The sequence below is a fragment of the Dendrobates tinctorius genome, unplaced genomic scaffold (genome assembly GCF_039654945.1).
Source record: "Dendrobates tinctorius isolate UK_male_01 unplaced genomic scaffold, ASM3965494v1 ptg000041l, whole genome shotgun sequence".
NCBI lineage: Eukaryota > Metazoa > Chordata > Amphibia > Anura > Dendrobatidae > Dendrobates > Dendrobates tinctorius.
In genome coordinates this window covers 7,161,740-7,177,406 of record NW_027361709.1, presented here as the reverse complement: position 1 = coordinate 7,177,406, position 15,667 = coordinate 7,161,740, and positions in this window count along the sequence as shown.

Genomic DNA, 15,667 nt, shown 5'->3' with positions numbered 1-15,667 from the left:
CAGGAGGTCCCTTCCAACTCTACGATTCTATGATTCTATGATTCTACATTACTGATCCTGAGTTACATCCTGTATTATATTCCAGAGCTGCACTCACTATTCTGCTGGTGCAGTCACTGTGTACATACATTACATTACTGATCCTGAGTTACATCCTGTATTATACCCCAGAGCTGCATTCACTATTCTGCTGGTGCAGTCACTGTGTACATACATTACATTACTGATCCTGAGTTACATCCTGTATTATACCCCAGAGCTGCACTCACTATTCTGCTGGTGCAGTCACTGTGTACATTAGCCAAGTTTTAGGTCTAAGGCCTGTTTCACACTTCAGTTTTTTGTGTCAGTTTAAATCTGCCAAAAAAGGCGGAAAGCGGATCCGTTCCTAACTGATGTGAACGGATGCCACCGGATCCGTTTTTTTTACGGATCTGCCGAATGAAGAATTTTAAAGGAACCGCTGCCCGGGAATGGGAGAGAGAGAGAGAGAGAGAGAGAATTTTTTTTTCTCTGTCCACCAGAAATGATTTCAGGGTTAAATTTCCTCCTGACTTCATTCCTCCGGGCATGTTCTCTATAAAAATGCGGATCCTGCAGTACAAAAAACGTTACATGGTCCGTCCAGGCATCTGGGCGGACGCAAAAAAATTGACGGATCCGCAAAAAAATGGATGGCCATCCGTCAAGATCCGCCGGTAATGCAAGTCAATGTGGAAAAAAATGGATCCGCCAAAAAAAATGGCGGATCCGTTTTTTTGCAAAAACGGCGGATTTTGACTGATGGTCAAAAACGGAAGTGTGAAACAGGCCTAAGAAATAAGTTTATGTATTGGGTGTTGGACCTAAAGAATAGACTGATCCTATAACCCATAAGTCTGTAGAGAGGTCACAAATAGCCTCAAGACATAAAGAATGAACCAACTTCTCCTTCATTCTTATTATTATCTCTTTAACTAAGAAAATACATTAGCTCAGCAAAAACTAAGTCCACATGTCTTCAGCAATGACAATGGCAGGGATCAGAGTGTACGCGGTGTGAGTGCTGCACTTTCACTGGTACATTTTCCCTGTGCATTTGGAGCTAGAACTTTATCTCCTGCAGAGTCCATAGATGGTAAGATCCAGGAGATCACATTCCTCTCAACTTTATAGCTGCATAATCACCATTACTGCAAATATCAGCACGTAGACATGATAGGACTGGGGAGAATCCCAGAACTGGGAAAACCTTTTCATAACTACATTGTATTTCCTTGTGCATAGGGGCAGTATTATAGCATTTATAATCTTGTACATAGAGCGCAGTATTATAGTAGTTATATTCTTGTACATAGGGGCAGTATTATAGTAGTTATATTCTTGTACATAGGAGCAGTAATATAGCAGTTATATTCTTGTACATACGGGGCAGTATTATAGTAGTTATATTCTTGTACATAGGAGCAGTATTATATTAGTTATATTCTTGTACATAGGGACAGTATTATAGTAGTTATATTCTTGTACATAGGAGCAGTATTATAATAGTTATATTCTTGTACATAGGGACAGTATTATAGTAGTTATATTCTTGTACATAGAGGGCAGTATTATAGTAGTTACATTCCTATACATAGGAGCAGTATTATAGTAGTTATATTCTTGTACATAGGAGCAGTATTATAGTAGTTAAATTCCTGTACATAGGGGTAGTATTATAGTAGCTATATTCTTGTTCATAGGGGGCAGTATTATAATAGTTATATTCTTATACATAGGAGCAGTATTATAGTAGTTATATTCTTGTACATAGGGGCAGTATTATAGTAGTTATATGCTTGTACATAGGGGGCAGTATTATAGTAGTTATATTCTTGTACATAGGGCCAGTATTATAGTAGTTATATTCTTGTACATAGGGGCAGTATTATAGTAGTTATATTCTTGTACATATGGGCAGTATTATAGTAGTTATATTCTTGTACATAAGGGGCAGTATTATAGTAGTTATATTCTTGTACATAAGGGGCAGTATTATAGTAGTTATATTGTTGTACATAGGAGCAGTATTATAGTAATTATACTCTTGTACATAGGGGCAGTATTATAGTAGTTATATTCTTGTACATAGGAGCAGTATTATAGTAATTATACTCTTGTACATATGGGCAGTATAATAGTAGTTACATTCCTGTACATAGGAGCAATATTATGGTAATTATATTCTTGTACATAGGGGCAGTATTATAGTAATTATATTCTTGTACATAGGGGCAGTATTATAGTAGTTATATTGTTGTACATAGGAGCAGTATTATAGTAATTATACTCTTGTACATAGGGGCAGTATTATAGTAGTTATATTCTTGTACATAGGAGCAGTATTATAGTAATTATACTCTTGTACATATGGGCAGTATTATAGTAGTTACATTCCTGCACATAGGAGCAGTATTATAGTAGTTATATTCTTGTATGTGGGAGCAGTATTATAGTAATTATACTCTTGTACATATGGGCAGTATTATAGTAGTTACATTCCTGTACATAGGGGCAGTATTATAGTAGTTATATTCTTGTACGTAGGAGCAGTATTATAGTAATTATACTCTTGTACATATGGGCAGTATTATAATAGTTACATTCCTGTACATAGGAGCAGTATTATAGTAGTTATAATCTTGTACATAGGGAGCAGTATTATAGTAATTATATTCTTGTACATAGAGGCAGTATTATAGTAGTTATATTCTTGTACATAGTGGCAGTATTATAGTAGTTATATTCTTGTATATAGGAGCAGTATTATAGTAGTTATATTCTTGTACATAGGGGCAGTATTATAGTAGTTATATTCTTGTGCATAGGGAGCAGTATTATAGTAGTTATAATCTTGTACATAGAGCACAGTATTATAGTAGTTATATTCTTGTACATAGGGGCAGTATTATAGTAGTTATATTCTTGTATATAGGGGCAGTATTATAGTAGTTATATTCTTGTACATAGGAGCAGTATTATAATAGTTATATTCTTGTACATAGGGGCAGTATTAGAGTAGTTATATTCTTGTACATAGGAGCAGTATTATAATAGTTATATTCTTGTACATAGGGGCAGTATTATAGTAGTTATATTCTTGTACATAGAGGGAAGTATTATAGTAGTTACATTCCTATACATAGGAGCAGTATTATAGTAGTTACATTCCTGTGCATAGGGGCAGTATTATAGTAGTTATATTCTTGTTCATAGGGGGCAGTATTATAATAGTTATATTCTTATACATAGGAGCAGTATTATAGTAGTTATATTCTTGTACATAGGGGCAGTATTATAGTAGTTATATTCTTGTACATAGGGCCAGTATTATAGTAGTTATATTCTTGTACATAGGGGCAGTATTATACTAGTTATATTCTTGTACATATGGGCAGGATTATAGTAGTTATATTCTTGTACATAGGAGCAGTATTATAGTAATTATACTCTTGTACATATGGGCAGTATTATAGTAGTTACATTCCTGTACATAGGAGCAGTATTATAGTAGTTATATTCTTGTACATAGGGGCAGTATTATAGTAGTTATATTCTTGTACATGGGAGCAGTATTATAGTAATTATATTCTTGTACATAGTGGCAGTATTATAGTAGTTATATTCTTGTACATAGAAGCAGTATTATAGTAATTATACTCTTGTACATATGGGCAGTATTATAGTAGTTACATTCCTGTACATAGTAGCAGTATTATAGTAGTTATATTCTTGTACATAGGGAGCCATATTATAGTAATTATATTCTTGTACATAGGGGCAGTATTATAGTAGTTATATTGTACATAGGGGCAGTATTATAGTAGTTATATTCTTGTACATGGGGGCAGTATTATAGTAGTTATATTCTTGTACATAGGGGCAGTATTATAGTAGTTATATTATTGTACATATGGATAGTTTTAAAGCACTTATATTCTTGTACCTATGGGGCAGTAGTAGTTTCACCCTTAGGCATAATGTGAGATTCTTTATTCTAAAACTAATTCTGAGCAACTGTGGAATATTTTTTTTTTTATCAATTTTTCGTAATGAATTGTTACTGGAGTCGCCCTTTAAATCCCCCCATTGACAGTTTTAGAAGGTTGAGTCTCCCTCTAAATCCAGAAAAATATTAAGAATTGAGAGTCCTCATTGGTTGATACCTTTTAATGGCTAACTGAAAAGATGGTAACACATTGCAAGCTTTCGAGACTACTCAGGTCTCTTCTTCAGGCTAGACTAATACAAAATCTGAAGAGTCACATATTTATGCACAATACAACAGAGAAAAAATGCAATAGATGAGACAAGTGACGTGAAGCAGAACTATCAATATGGGAGAGGGAGAAACATAAATATTGGACCAGTTCATAGATAAGGAGTCCGGATGTTTTATAGTCCTCTGATTGGGGTCTCCTAATGTGTTGTGATGCCTCCACAAGGTCTTGAAAGCAAATTCCTTAATTGATGTAAAAAGACATAAATCCATGCGACACATTCATTCCAGCACGAGAGTGTCAAAGGTCGTCATAAATTTATACTCCCAAACACGTCTCTCTCTCTGAGATGTGAAGTTACCTTTCAATACCAGTAATTTCATATCCATGTTGCTGTGATCAGGGATACAAAAATGTTTTGCCACAGGTAGATCCATTCTTTTTTCTCTTATTGTGTGACGATGAGCATTGATCCTTGTTCTAAGCTTTTGCCCTGTCTCCCCACATACAGACCCCCAGTTGGACATTTAGTACAAATAATTAAGTACACCACATTAGGGCAGGGGCGTATCTAGGGGGGGAAACCGGGGCAGTTGCCCCGGGCGCAGCCAGCAGGGGGGCGCAGTTGGGCCGCCGAATGCAGCGGTCCGCAGTGTGCTCCCTGGCGGCTGCGTTCTGCCGCCCCCCTGGCCTGAGAGTCGGCGGTTCTCTGTGTCAGCTGTGAAGCTGACAGCTGGCGCAGAGAAGGTGCGCGTGCCAGCTCCCAGGGAACAATTGTACTGACGTCTGTATAGACGCCAGTACAATTGCAGCTCTGACCGCCGGGCCAGAGCGACGTCAGCAGCGTGACATGTCATGTGATCACGCTGCTGACGTCACTCCCTGGCGCCCAGAGTGAACGCTCAGTGCTGGTGGTAAGTGTGCTCCAATGTGGAGCTGAAGAAACCACCGAAGATGGGGGGTGTTAATGTGTGGCGATGGGGTTAATGTGTAGTGACATTAATGAGTGGGGATGGGGGTAATGGATGGGGGTTAATGTGTGGGGATGGGGGTTAATGAGTGTGGGGGGTTAATGAGTGGAGATGGGGGGTAAAGAGTGGGGATGGGGTTAATGTGGGGGGTTAATGAGTGGAGATGGCGGTTACTGTGTGGGGGTAAAGAGTGGGGATGGGGTTAATGTGTGGGGGGTTAATGAGTGGGGATGGGGGTTAATGTGTGTGGGGGTTAATGAGTGGGGATGGGGTTAATGTGTGGGGGGGGTTAATGAGTGGTGATGGGGGTTAATGTGTGTGGGGTTAATTTGTGGGGATGGGGGTTAATGTGGGGGGGTTAATGAGTGGGGATGGGGTTAATGTGTGGGGGGTTAATGAGTGGGGATGGGGTTAATGTGTGGAGGGGTTAATGAGTGGGGATGGGGGTTAATGTGTGGGGGGTTAATTTGTGGGGATGGGGTTAATGTGTGGGGGGGTTAATGAGTGGGGATGGGGGTTAATGTGTGGGGGGTTAATGTGTGGGGATGGGGGTTAATGTGTGGGGGGTTAATGAGTGGGGATGGGGGTTAATGTGTGTGGGGGGTTAATGTGTGGGGGGTTAATGAGTGGAGATGAGGTTAATGTGGGGATGGGGATTAATGTGTGGGGGGTTAAAGAGTGGGGATGGGTTAATGGATGGGGGTTAATGAGTGGGGGGTTAATGAGTGGAGATGGGGGTTACTGTGTGGGGGGTAAAGAGTGGGGATGGGGGTTAATGTGTGGGGGTTAATGAGTGGGGATGGGGGTTAATGTGTGTGGGGGGTTAATGTGTGGGGGGTTAATGAGTGGAGATGAGGTTAATGTGGGGATGGGATTAATGTGTGGGGGGGTTAAAGAGTGGGGATGGGGGTTAATGAGTGGGGGGTTAATGAGTGGAGATGGGGGTTACTGTGTGTGGGGTAAAGAGTGGGGATGGGGTTAATGTGTGGGGGGTTAATGAGTGGGGATGGGGGTTAATGTGTGGGGGGTTAATGAGGGGATGGGGTTAATGTGTGGGGATGGGGGTTATTGAGTGGGGATGGAATTAATTTGTGGAGGGTTAATGAGTGGGGATGGAATTAATGTCTGGGGGGTTAATGAGTGGGGATGGGGGTTAATGTGTGGGGGATTTGGAGTGGGGGGTACATAATGTGTTGGGGGATTTGGGAGTATGGACGGGGGGTTAATGAGTGGGGATGGAATTAATGAGTGGGGATGGGGGTTATTGTTTGGGGGGGTTAATGAGTAGGGATGGGGTTAATATGTGGGGGATTTGGAGTGGGGGGTACACAATGTGTGTGGGGGATTTGGGAGTGGGGATGGGGGTTATTTAATGTGTGGGGGATTTGGAGTGGGGATGGGGGTTAATGAGTGGGGATGGGATTAATGTGTGGGGGATTTGGAGTGGGGGGGGCGCCAAACCAAATTCTTGCCCCGGGTGCCAGGAAGCCTAGATACGCCTCTGCATTAGGGGGTCTGTATGTGGGGGTATGAATAGATGCCGGCAATTTTATTATGAACGACACTGCTCTATGGTAATGATATTTGGGATTCTGACACTGAATTTTTTTGAGCATGCCAAAGACACTCGGTTAGTACACAAGCATGGCGGATAACACCTTATCCGAGCACATTCATACATCACTAGTAACGAACAATGTGGCTTCTACATCTCCCCCGCATGGAATCATAGAATCATAGAATCATAGAATCGTAGAGTTGAAAGGGACCTCCTGGGCCATCTGGTCCAACCCCCTGCTCAAAGCAGGATTCGCTAACTCATCCCAGTCAGATGTCTGTCCAGCCTCTGTTTGAACACTTCCATTGAAGGAGAACTCACCACTTCTCGTGGCAGCCTGTTCCACTCATTGATCACTCTAACTGTCAAAAAGTTTTTTCTAATATCTAATCTGTGTCTCCTCCCATTCAGTTTCATCCCATTGCTTCTAGTCTTTCCTTGTGCAAATGAGAATAAAGTTGATCCTTCTACAATGTGACAGCCCTTTAGATATTTGTAGACAGCTATTAAGTCTCCTCTCAGTCTTCTCTTTTGCAAACTAAACATTCCCAAATCCTGCAACCTTTTCTCATAAGACAGGGTTTGCAGACCGGTCACCATTCTGGTCGCTCTTTTCTGAACTTGCTCCAGTTTGTTGATGTCTTTTTTAAAATGTGGTGCCCAAAACTGGACACAATATTCCAGATGAGGTCTGACCAAAGAGGAGTAGAGGGAAATAATGACTTCACGTGATCTAGACTGTATGCTTCTGTTAATACATCCTAGAATTGCATTTGCCTTTTTTGCTGCTGCATCACACTGTTGACTCATATTCAGTCTGTGATCTATTAGTATACCCAAGTCTTTTTCACATGTGCTGTCACTTAGCCCTATTCCTCCCATTCTGTATATGCTTTTTTCATTTTTATTGCCCAGATGTAGTACTTTGCATTTCTCCCTGTTAAAAACCATTCTGTTAGTTGCTGCCCACTTCTCCAGTTTATTTATATCTTTTTGAATCCTCTCTCTCTTCTCTAGTTTTAGCTATCCCTCCTAGCTTTGTGTCATCAGCAAATTTAATCAGTTTACCCTCACTTCCTTCATCTAAATCGTTGATAAAGATGTTGAACAATACAGGGCCCAGGACAGAGCCCTGTGGTACCCCACTTGAGACATTCTTCCAACTGGATGTGCAGCCATTTACGACCACTCTTTGGGTCCGATCACTAAGCCAGTTATGAATCCACCTAACAGTTGCCTTGTCCATTCCATACTTAGTCATTTTTTCAATAAGGATTGTATGAGAGACTTTGTCAAATGCTTTGCTGAAGTCAAGATATACTATATCTACAGCATTTCCTTGATCCACCCAATCAGTGATTCCGTCATAGAAGGATATTAAGTTAGTCTGACATGATTTATTAGTTACAAACCCATGCTGACTCTGTTTAATCACTTCATTCTTATCCAGGTACTGACATACATGTTGTTTAATAATTTGTTCAAAGATCTTTCCTGGTATAGAAGTCAGACTCACCGGCCTATAGTTGCCTGGGTCCACCTTCTTCCCCTTTTTGAAGATAGGAACAACATTTGCTCTTCTCCAGTCTTCTGGCACTTCTCCTGTTCTCCAAGAATTTTCAAAGATTATGGAGAGGGGTTCAAAAATTTCTTCTGCTATCTCCTTCAGTACTCTGGGGTGTAATTCATCTGGACCTGGAGACTTGAATTCATTTAGGTTAGCTAAGTGTTTCCTCACTATCTTTCTGTTTATAGATATCCTGGATTCTTCTATTCCCTTAATAGGACAGTGAAGAACAGTTGATGTTACATTTCCTTTCTGAGAGAAAACAGATGCAAAATAGGAATTTAAAAGTTCAGCCTTCTCAACATCCTGTCTTACCATTTCATCATTTTCATCCTGTAAAAATCCTATAGCATCTTTGACTTTTCTTTTACTTTTGACATATCCCCAAAATCCTTTATTATTACTTTTGACATCTCTTGCAAGCCTCAATTCATTTTCAGCTTTAGGTAATCTGATTTGTGCCCTGCAGGTTCTGCAGACAGCATTATATTCTTCTTTAGATATGCCTCCCTCTTTCCATTTTATAAACATTTTTTTCTTCCTTTTTAGCATGTGCTTAAGTTCTGTGTTCATCCATCCTGGTTTCCTTAAATGCTTCCTATTCTTCCCTCTTTTCAGAATTGTTAACAATTGTGCTTTGAGAATTTCATTTTTCAAGATTTCCCATCCTTCCTGGACATTTTTGTCTTTAAAGATATCCAGCCATTGGATCCCTCCAATTCTCTTTCTGAATCCCTTAAAATCTGCCTTTCTGAAATCTAACCTTGACGTCTGAGTCTTCACGGGTCTTCCGCCTCTAGTTATCCAAAATTCTAAAATAGCATGGTCGCTACCTCCTAGGGTCCCAGCCACTTTTACCTCCTCAACCATTTCCTCCCTGTTTATAAGGATTAGATCCAAGGTAACAGTTCCCCTTGTTTTCTCCCCTACCTTCTGGAAGATAAAGTTGTCAGCAAGAGAGGATAAGAATTTCCTTGACCTGTTAGTTTTGCCTGAGAGAGATTCCGAACAAATGTCTGGATAGTTGAAATCTCCCATGACAACTATGTCATATTTTTTGGAGAACTTGGCCATTTGATGCATAAAGAGTTCATCCATATCTTCAGCTTGCACAGGCGGCCTGTAGTGAATGCCTACAATGGTGTCCTTTCCATTGTTCTGTCCTTGTATTCTTATCCAAACAGTTTCCACAGAACTCCCAGTCTCTGAAGCTTGGATCTCTGTGCAGATATACGCGTTTCTAACATACAATGCGACACCTCCTCCTCATTTATCAAGTCTGTTTCTTGCAAATCAGTTGTATCCTTGTAGTCTTGTATTCCAATCATGTGTATTGTCCCACCAAGTTTCAGTGATTCCAATGACATCATATTTCTTTTCCTGTGTTAGTAGTTCCAGTTCTCCTTGTTTGTTGCCCATGCTTTTTGCATTAGTATAGAAACATTTTAGTTTGTGATTGATTTCTCTTTCTCCAATATTTTTATTAATTAGATTCTTTTGTCTTTGTTCTTCCTTTTCACTTCTAATAGCAGAGTTCTCAATAGCATTTGTCAGGTATATGGCTTTTTCTGGTCTTTTGCTTCCCTTCCCATGTTGTTCTAGTTTAAAGCTCTCCTTACAAGTGTAGCAAGGCGACTTCCAAATACATGTTTTCCAGTCTTCGTAAGGTGCACCCCATCTCTAGCAAGTAGTCCATCGTATAAGTAATTCACTCCGTGATCCAGAAATCCAAATCTTTGCTGACGGCACCATCAACGTAGCCAGTTGTTCACCTGCAGAATCTTATTCCACCTCCTTGTTCCATGGCCATCCACTGGGAGGATGGAAGAGAAGACCACCTGCGCTCCCAGTTCTTTCACTTTCTTGCCTAATTCTTCAAAGTCTCTGCAGATGGTTTCCAGGTCGTTTCTTGCGGTGTCATTTGTCCCCACATGTAGTAGCAGGAATGGGTAGTCATCTGTAGGTCTGAAGAGTCCTGATATCCTGTCAGACACATCTTTAATTTTTGCACCTGGAAGACAGCACATTTCTCTTGAAGTTATATCCGGTCTGCAGATTGCGGCCTCTGTTCCTCTCAACAGGGAATCCCCCATGACCACCACTCTCCGTTTCTTCTTCAGAACATTTTTCTTTCTCCATCCATGGGAGTACAAGTACCTGAAAAGGACCTGTCATTAGAGATGAGCGACTTTGCCTTTTTTAGGGTCGAGTCGGGTTTCATTAAACCCGACTTTCTCAAAAGTCGAGTCGAACGAAATCGGCCGACAATAGTGAAAAGTCAGGAAACATGAAACCCAATGCAAGTCAATGGGGAGAAAAGTCGGCAGTGAGTGGAGGACTGTAAACACACCTGGCATGAATTTTAACCCTAGAGGCGGCAAAATCTCTCTCTCCCTCTCTCTCTCTCCCTCTCCCACTCCAGCTATGCTACGCTCCGCTTCTCTCATTGGCTGAAAAAAGTCACGTGCAAGCATTCAGCGAAACCCGACTTTGGCGCTTGGGTCGCCGACCGCATGGCCGACTTCACACTGTGGTCGGGTTTTGTTTCATGAAACCCGACTTTGGCGAAAGTCGGTGACTTTTGAATCTGACCGTCCTGTTTTGCTCAACTCTACCTGTCATCCCTCTTAACACTTCTGTTTTAGTAAATCGCTCAATTCCCCATGAAATAGCAATTCTGAAGCACATTTTCTCTGTTATGCTGTTCTTCTGTTACTCGTCCTACAAATGCATCGATAACTGTATGTTGCCATTACAGTTGTGACTAGTGGAGCACAAAGCCCAGAAGGGATAGTGTAAAGTATGTAGCAACACTACATATGGATGGATGGATGGATTCTACACAAAAATGAGCATCAAAACCAACGATGATCTACATCTCATCATGCATGTGAATGAAGTTTCTGCAACTTAATTTACAGGCCAAGGAACATTTCTACTAAGGCTAATTTTCAATGGTACAGAAAAAAAAGAGTGAAAACGTAAGAAATCTCATGCACATGCTGCAAAGTATGTCCGTAGTGTACATTGACAGGAGCTGAAATCTGCAGCATGTCAACGTATGCTGTGGATGTTGGTGCGAAACACACATGTTAAAATGCAAAGGGCGAAACATGTGGCTTCTCGCTCCTTCTTTATAATGATATCCACGGCGGTTAATGCCACTGTGGATATTGCTGCGGAAGATCAGCATTGAACGTTGTAGGGTTTCACTGTCTCTGGTAGGCATTAAGCTTTAGGTAGCGTTCACGCAGGCAATGCAGTTTTGGTTCAAACGTCCAGCTTTTATTGCTTTCCATAGGTTGCAAAGCACTAAAACAAACCCATAAACATAAATCCCGATGTTGTCCAGGCACTAACTATACAGAGTAGACCCTGGCTACTCACTCACGGCTAAACTAGCCTCAGCTCCGTCCCACAAAACAGCTATTGTCCATAGCAAACACATACTCTTCTCACAGAGGGATTTCTGGCCTCTCTCTCCTATAGCTCCAAGACACATCCAGTCTGGTCAGCATGCAGGGTGAACCACGTGCACCAATCAAAGCCTGCAGAGCTAGGATTTAACACTAGCATACTTGGCATTGCTACCACATCCTATGTGGGAACATATTATGTCATGGTAATTAATCTCACTGATCCCGCATGGAAGTGTTCAGGTAAACCAGGAGCAGATTAACCCCATTGAATAGTACTAATCCTCTCGTGGACCCCCGGCACTGAAAACGAAAAATCTGTGACAGGGATCGGTGGTAAAATACGTTGTCAGATTGGCAATGCACCTGATATTTCAGCACTTTTAGCCTTTTTTGGGGGATTTGCGAATCCTTCACCTATCAGTTTCTGCTAATACTGGATTAAAGTATTGTACTGTATATTGATAGAAGTCGTAAGATACTAATTATTGATCTCTTGTATACAAAGTGTTCCACTCAGCACCTGATTGATGGGGTACATTGCGCTCAGAGGTGTGCTGGTACATTTCCGTAGTGTTATCCTGATCTAGGATGTGTAAGACATTCTGCCGGTGCCATACTGATCCCATGTTTTCTTTTAGCCATGGGATGGATTTCATCACACAACGAGCGGGACGTCTGACCTTTCCACTGACACTTATAGCTCCAGTGGAAGAGACTTTTGGAACCCTATACGCAACCGCCCCACTCCCATCATCCTACATAAGGCCGGGGCTTCCCTCTCACACGATAATCGGCCAAGAATCCATAATAGCTTATTGTTACACTTCGAAATAGAATGTTCTAGAACATTAACCCATTCATAGCCAGAGTCAACAGTTCCATCAGCTACGTACAACCCCCACTGGGGTGAATATCATGACTCGCCGCCGTTCATGGAGGGGAGGTCGCTACTTAAGACGGCTTGTAACGGAAAATACTAAAACTGCAACCACACGATTATGGTCAGGGCTGATAACAGAGATGCGAAATCCGGCTACAATAGAGGTTTAACCCTTCGAACGTATATGGATTGCCAGCTTTAGGAGTGTCGTTAAAATGTGTTTCCTTTGATTTCAGTATTCATTGTGTAATTCTTCAGTTCTCCTATGGAGGTGCTGCAGGGAAAGGGAACACATGCTTCTGGGTCACATCTGATCTTTTGGGAATCATTGGTTGCACCACTGGATGACTGATCAGGGATTTTCATTGATTTAGGGCTGAAGAGGCAGGTTAGCAAACCCCTTCTATTAGCTGATGCACCATGGTTGAGAACAGGCCTGCTTGGCACCATATGCTAGAGGAGTATCCAAAGACGCCACACTATTATCAGGGTGAGGCCTCACATCAGTTTTGTTGCAATTTTTGGAAAATCGCAATGAAGACACCCCACCTTCACCTATAGCTATATTTCTCGAGGTCAATAACCCTTACTGCTCGGTCCTCTCCCGTGTGCTGCAGAGTGTCGCAGTCACAAGATTTGTAAATCTGGAGTAAAGGCGAATATGCATCACAAAAGTAAAAAATAGAGGAAGCTTCAGTCTTCTTCCTCTTTCATAAGCCGTCCACCTGTCATGCACTCACATAATAGCTGGACATACACCTTAGATACCTAAGATTCAGGGACACACATCTTTCCTGATCCCCCATACATTTGCATGCTCGGCTCTGGAGGGCGGACTAAGCCGATGGCAAATTCTTACCTTCTGGGAAAACATTCTCATCCAGTTTTTGCTACAAAGGGAGTTAGAAGGTCCCATTACACATTAGTTAGGCAGAAGGACGCACTAAATTTGGCAGGTTTGTCTTACCATCTCTTGTGTACCCTTATTATTACTATTATTACTACCTTCATGCAATTTTTGCAATATATTTTTTTACTTTTTTATTCCAGGATGTTTGTTTTGTGTTTTGTTTTTGGTCACTTCTCATGTATGGCCAAGCTTTAGGATGTTTTTTTCTGTCCAGTTTACGTCCCCTAATCATTTGGCTCGTGATGTTACAATGTGCTTCTATTAGTGGATTTACATGGGACTGCAGGTAAATCTAGAGAGGCATTACAACGTGTCAAACTCAACTCTTCCACATCTGAAATATGTTGTCACTTTTTTTTTTTTTACGAGTCACTGTCCCGCTGCGAAGATTACAAACTGCACCAATAAACCTGTACTAATAATAACGTCATACGCTGATAATGGCGGCAATATTTCACAGGGTTCACGCACAGGGACAATGGTCGGTGGGAGTAAAAAAAAAAAAATAATCTAGTCTGCACAAAAGAAATAGGTATAAAAGACCTCGCTATAGGGGATGTATGAATGGCATTTGAAACTTGGGCCGGGGTAGCTAAGGGGGCCCAAAAAGCCCCTCTACCACCTAAGACGACCCCATTGCACATGGTAGAGGGGCCATGTTACAGATTTTGCACTAAAGCCAAGGCATGTTGTAACATTTTTTTTTTACTAGTTGCACTCATTGTATCACAATATCTTCTTTAAGTGATCTACGGCTGCTTGCAGACAGTCAGATATGAGGGTTTGACAGCTGGATGATCATTTCTGGAACCATCAGGGGTCACTGAGAATAGCCACTTTTTGATTTTACAGGAACATGGGACCCCCTCTGACATCCGGATACACTGTGTGGAGCTGGGGGTTGTGCGTCTCCTCGGCAGGCAGCGTAAAGATCCTGCCCGGCCATTTAAATATCAGGTATTAATAGCCTGGAATCCGCCGTGCCAGTGTGCTATGTGCTCTACTTATACTTCTGGCACTGGGACAAGCTCTCATCACTCCCTGTGTGTCCCTGGTACCGCGCCAAGGGATTCCAGTAACAAAAATACGATAACCACAAGGCATTCTGGCTCATGTCTGCCCCATTCTCCTGGCAGCATTTTACATCAAAGCCCAAGTAAATAGCCATAAAACTAATTAATTCCCGAAACCCTGACCCCCTTCCTAGAGGCACAAAGGGGAGCCCAAGAATCCGAAAACAATTTGTGGAAAGCTTCACCCTTCCTCTCCAGTGTGTAACCATTGTGTTGCCTCAGGGTCATTATAACCTAGGAGAAGAGACAAGGGTAGGGACTACAAAGGCCAGCACACAAGATCAATGCTTTCAGGATGGGAGTTGGAGTTTGTCTCTCTGTACAGACTGCTGAACCCGAAGGTGTCATGGTTTTGGGTGCACAGGTTACAGTCGCACCCGGATCCTCTGCCATGGAGGATGGATGGAGCTCAGTCTGGATTTTGAATAGGGAAGAATCAGGATACGCCAGAAAAACATGGCTGCGTTCCTCCAAAACCAGCGCAACTGATGTCCATAACTTATCTGGAACTGTAGTCATTGAAGTGAATGGGGCTGAGCTGTGCAGAAGGGGAAGAAGTCACAATTTTCTAGGCATAGGCAGCCAGCCCAATTTGCAGCTGGTAGGGTAGGCCATTTCTCTAGGACCCCATCATTTTGTGAAGTACTGGGGATATTAGACTGGGCCCTTCTTTGTTACAGCTGATGGTGAGGATCCTCAGGGAGCAGATAGCTGCATAAACTGGACAAAGATCGGACCGCATTACAAGAACTGGCCGGCGGCTCTCCCATCCCGAGTGTGACAGCTGCATAGAAATATACGAAACTGCCGCACCCGGGTGGGTAGAGCTGCCGGCCAGTCCGTGCATTATGGTCAGATTTATGCGGCTGTCTAAGCCCTACTGATCAGCTCATCGTTAGAGGACTCCCTACAGTAAAAAGGAAAGACAGGTTGTCCAAATAATTACCTTTAAAGGGATCACACCAAACTTGTAGGTACAACAGCACCCAGTAAATGGAGCGGACAACATATACCGCTTTTCCCTCACTGGTCTCTCTTGGTTAGGCAG